Below are 5793 nucleotides of genomic sequence, written 5' to 3'. Positions count from 1 at the left end.
GGATTTGTTCTAATAGTGTTTGTAAATAGGATATCATGTCTGCATCTTGTACAGCAAATAACCACTAGGAAGAGAGTATGCAATGTGTTAATTATTGAAACTGTCCTACCAATTTGATTTGAAACTGTCTCATTGATATTTGTTTCTTAATAAAATTATGGGGAAAAACCCCCCAAAATTTGCAAGATGAAGGGTTGGGAGCTTGAAGACAGAGTGGGGTTGTGACCCAAAGACCTTTGGGTGAAGGAGAAAGGCAGATGTCCTCAAGGAATAGGAAGGGAACCGTGGAGTGGGGACTAGGGCAGAAATGAAGCACAGTGCATGTCTTATAAAATCTCTGTTTCTAGGTTGATTCGGAGCTCCTTGATTTTCAAACATAGATTTTTCTCTGGTGAATTTCCATCCTTATCTTTTAAAATTTTCTAATCCACAAATTTCAGTGTCACCCACAGGCCACTGTATGGCAGGCAAGACCAACAGACCTTCCACTGGTGTCACATTTCTGCTGCCTTCTTCTTTGCAAAGTCCAAAGTGCTAAAGAGAATTGTCCCTACATTAAAATCCTTTTACTATCATACAAACTATACTAGTTTGTATGGAAAATAATCCATGGGCAAATCATCTCTTAGTAAGGCAGCTTCCTGCTTTCTCAACCTCAGAAGCCCCTTGTGATTTGAAATTCAGATACTGTGGTTCCCTTATTTTGAAGTCAAGCAGCTCTTGCTGTCTTTCTCACACATCCTCCCACTGGGAATTTTAATTTCATTCATGACAGCATGGTATGTCTTAGAGTGAGATGTCTGTGAAGTCCTTGACATAAAGAGTATAGTAAGAATAGTGATCCTCAAATCCAGCTGAATTTTAGGGAGCTCTACCTAAAATAGTTGTACATGTTAATGTTTATGCATGTACACATTAGGGACAGATGGACAGATGGACAGACAGATGCTTTGTGGAGGAGGAGAGTTTTAAAACCAATAAACTAGACCAGGGTTCTTTTTTTTTTCTCTGTATTTAGGACAGGGTCTATAGGGTGTACAGGGTCTTCCTATGTAGATCTGACTCATAGTGATCCACCTATGTTCAGCCTACCAACTCTGAGATTACAGGTGTGTGCCACCACGCCCAGTCTCAGTCACCATCTCAGTGCACCCCAGCGGTGGGGCCAGCATGGCACGCCGGGGATCGAACCCCAGCCACTGAGCTCTACCTAAGCAGGTGCTTTAGTCTGCTGAGCTATCAGGTTGACCCTTACGCCAGGGTTCTTAAGCTTGTAAGCAGTATGGATGCTTTGGACTGAAAATTCTTTGTTGCTGTGCATTGTAGGATGTCTTGTGGCCTTTCTGTCCTTATGCACTAGACACCAGTGGTATCTTCCTGTTATGACAACCACAAAAAGCCTCCCGATGTTACCAAATATGCCATGGGAAACAAAAGCACATTGGGTGAAGAGCGCTGAATGGGACATGCTGATGTCACTGCCCCCTCAGCTCCTCACACTTTTCACCTGTCTGTCCATCCCTTCATCTCTTACTCATCCAACCTACCCCCGACACACTTAGGAGACACCTTCACCAAGCACACACTGCTGCGGTCCACCACTATTCTCAGACAGCTCATCAGGGCCTGGTGGCATTTCCTGAGGGCTCTGGAAGTGGCCTGCAGGAGTGTTCCAGACTTCTATGAATGCTTTGTATTTTCCTGATTTAGTGTGGTTCAAGGTTTTCTTTTTTTAAACAGATGACCTGTCCTTATTATATAATAAAGGTAGTTGGTGTTTATTAAAACTAACCATTTACCAGCCAAACTGTTGAGCAATTATTTTCTTCTTTAACCCTCACATGACCTCATGAGATGGGGCTTTTTATTAGTGCCTTTTTTAAGGGAGAGAAACTAAGTCCTGGAGAGTTTAATTAGGCTTCCACAGTTCCACAGCTTTTGAGACATGGGACCAGTTTTAGGACACGGAAGTAGATCTTTGTTCATAGCCACAGTCGGCCCATCTACTTACTCATCCATGTAAGCCTTCTAATCTGTCAACTCAGCAGATATTTACTAAATGCCTGCTATCTGGGGTTCGATCCCTGGTACTGCATGCCCCGCCGCCCTGCCCTTGGGCACACTGAGCTGATGACCGAGTCTGGGTATGTTGGTGAGTGCCTGTAATCCCAGTGCTGGGGAGGCTAAAAATGGGAGGATTACTACAACACTGAGCTGTATAATGAGACCCTATACCAAATACATAAAAAAGCCTACTGTGTGCCAGTAAACCACTCACTCACAACTCTTCCAGTTGGCTCTGTGAGAGAGGCTGAGAAGTACCTTCAGAGCGGGTAGGCCTAGAATTGCCTGTGGCCCCAGATGCCATGAATTTCATCAAGCACAGTGAGTCGATCTTAGAGTGGGTACAGGGAAGCCCCTTTCTGAGCTTTGGTTCGGAAGATAAAGAATAAGAATTGAGCATGATCTGTGTGTGTGTGTGTGTATTTGTGTGTGTGTGAAGAAGGTACTTTCAGAGAGAAAGAGCCTCATGTTTTTGTATTGGACATTACTCTACTCACCCCCACTTTACAGATGAGACAGTAGCAGACCAGGAAAGAGGGAGGTGTGTTTCCCAGGGCCAGCAAGGGCTCAGGAAGCTGGATGGGTTAATAACATTCCCCACACCTCATAATTGCTCCCACAAAGAGCTCTTTGTGCACACAAAAGAGGGAGGTGGGACACGGCAGGTCCAGGACAGTCCTCAGGAAAGGCGACTGGACTCTGCTGTGTTTGGAATGATCAAGTTGACACAATTCAACTTGCAGAGTCTCATGGGTGCTTTAGCTGTGAACTCAGGACTCAGCACAAAAAGTTTGCAGCCCAAGATAATACTTATGTAGAAAGGCTTCTAAGCCTTGAATCAGGCAGCCAGACACACAACTCATGAGCTTTATTCTTCATATGAGTTGTAAGGTGTGTTACAGATGGATTCACTCTAATTCTCAAGTAGTCTCAAATGAGGATGGTGAGAAATGATTCTATGATCAGACAAGAACCATGACCCGGGCAGTTTTTAGGTTGAATGAACTGCTTTGGAGGTAGTAGGGACCTCTGAGGCACTGGGGCTAACTGCACGGTTGATGTGCACATTGGTTGGTTGGATTTCAAAGCTTTATGTCCATCCTTGAAAGGCTTGAAATTCACTCCATAAGCATGGGGGTTTGCCATGTGGTTTTTCATGTACTGCTTTTAAAAGAAATCATTTATTTAATACAAAAGGACCAATTTCCAGCTATTTTCTCTCTCTGTCACTCTGAAGACTCTCCTTTTGCCTCCACAGTTTCATTTAGGTGTTTACTCCAAGGAGATTTTCGGATTCTTCTGGGAGGAAACTTTCTCAGGCTTTCCCACTTAACCAAAGTAGTCATTATGTGTTGAGTGCTTTTCCTTCATGCTGTCGCCCATGTTTTTTCCCACCGCATTACATCTGGGTGATCAAAAAGCATCACTGAACTCTTCCCAACCTCTTACCCAATCTTTTTATTTCTGTTATTCCATGTGAATGTATTGTATCAAGCCAGGTTCCCAAGCTCACTTGATTGTGGAGCTCCCTGTGGTGCCTGTGAGAAGAACAGATTCTGGGACCTATTGTATCAAAGATATTTATCACAGGACTACTTTGGGCCAGGCTTTGAATCATGCATGATCTAATAGTTTCAGGTAAAAATATTGATTGAAGTAGATTATCTTCAGGGTATCACATAGGCAGGGATGCACTGACAGCTGTAGGGACCTGAAGATAGGAGGTAAGCGACAAGGGTTGAACTCAGTATAGCCAGACACCCTCTTCCATGTTTGACACCCTTTTCCATGTAACCAAGTCTATGCTGGTCCCATGAGCAGTATCTTTGTCAGCTTTATGGAGGGAGAGTCCACTCTTGAGGAAAAGGGTAAACAAATATGGTTGCCAGTTATCGATGTTCTCATTCTGTTGTCCATAATCTTCTGTTCAGTGTGGCCACCATCAAAATATTAGTGAAAGAATCTATTGTAGGGACAGAAGGGCCCCCAGTGGAGGGTGAAAAGGCCCAAGACCTTTTAGAACTTATAAAAATCAGCCTCAAGTGATTGTAAAAGATATCTAGTTGTTCAAGCAGTTTTGGGGTTTTTTCTTCTGAAGTTATAGGTCATGGCTTAGCACCTTTCTCTGGGCAGGCAACACTGTCCTTCCTAGTGAAGGTTGCTATGCTTACCCCAACTCCCCTATTAGCTTACAGTACCCAAACCCCTAACAACAAGCCCAATATCCAATCAAGTGTCAACCCTCAGGGGAGTGGAGATAGGTCCCCTGCCCCATAAAAATGAATCACAGATTCAGACTCAGTGGTGACCCAGGGCCAGGTCCCCTATTTCTCAGAGTGGCTTAGTATCGCAAATAAATTTTACTTTCCCCTTGCAATGGTCTTGTGAATCCTCTTTCACTTTATGAGTCAGAGAGGACTGACAGGCCTGAAAAAGCTTTGGAGATGGGTGCAGACCCCAGACCCACTGGATGTGACACTATGCAGAGCTATCTATATATCCTGAGGGACTTGGACCTTCTCCATTTCCAAAGTAGTCTCTCTCTCTCTCTCTCTCTCTCTCTCTCTCTCTCTCTCTCTCTCTCTCTCCCCTGAATTTCAAAGGCTGAATAAACTACCGGACAACTTGTGTGGTACACATTGTTTAAATCTGGTCATAACTAAAAATAACCCTAAACTTCCAGTGACTGAGGATTCCAGCATTTTAATCTGTGCATTTGATTCATGCTCATTAAAAATAAATTATTGTGTTTAAAATGTCCTCAAACTGGGAAAAGTAATTTTATAGTCCTCTATGTCAAGGAAATTAGCCGTGCTGCTAGTTTGGGTGGCCTCGATCAGACTTTGGGGAGCCTCATGCCTGGCAGGGAGCTGAATGAGCAAACTCAGGGCAGGAAGATGCAGAGGGCCATCTGCTGACAGGGCTGTGTTCATACTGCTGAGATGGGTGTCTTTGGAACCCTACAGTGGAAATGGGTTAGTATTTAGAAGCTGTTCAATAAATAAAAGGGCTGGTGATGTTATGAAGCACTTGCCTAGTATGCAGAAAGCCCCCAGCACCATAAAAGAAAAAAGAAAGTAGATTGGGAAAATAACTCTCTTCTTACTATTGGCCCTCGCAGTGACATATATCTTGCCTCTAGGAGAAATCCTCCTCCCTCATGAATGGCAGGGCAGCAGCGATGAGGGGTGGATGCGCAGCACTCGCACGGACAGGTGTCTTAGCATCCAGCAGCGTCCTCAGAGAAGTGCCCAACACAGAGGTGACTTCTCACACGCCTTTGTCCTTAGTAGTCAGCAAGCACTGTGTAAATCTCCACATTCTTCATGGAATTGACCATCTGCCTTCAGATTTATATTATTAAACTATGCTAATCTTTCTTACAAAGGGAATACCATGTACAGAACTTGAAATTTGTTTGAAAACCTTGGTAAGGGAATTGATAGTACACTTGCCCTTGATCCAACATTTTTCCCCCCAATTATCCATCTGTTTCAGATGAAGGGCTTTAGTTCCACTCTGATCAGCTCATCAAAAGTTACAAGGTGCATATCTGTATTTCACTGAAGTCTGTGCTATAGTAAGGCAAGGTCTTCCTTCTTTTCATTCATGCCTGTGTCTCCGGGGTTGGCCTTTGCACAGGCAGAGATTATGTGCTCAGTGAATATTTGCTGAATGAAAAAAAGAGTGAACGAACACACCTAGTGGAGGACCAGTTATGGCCTCAAT

Source organism: Octodon degus, unplaced genomic scaffold (genome assembly GCF_000260255.1).
Source record: "Octodon degus isolate 3935 unplaced genomic scaffold, OctDeg1.0 scaffold00089, whole genome shotgun sequence".
NCBI classification, from domain to species: domain Eukaryota; kingdom Metazoa; phylum Chordata; class Mammalia; order Rodentia; family Octodontidae; genus Octodon; species Octodon degus.
This window is presented reverse-complemented; position numbering follows the sequence as displayed.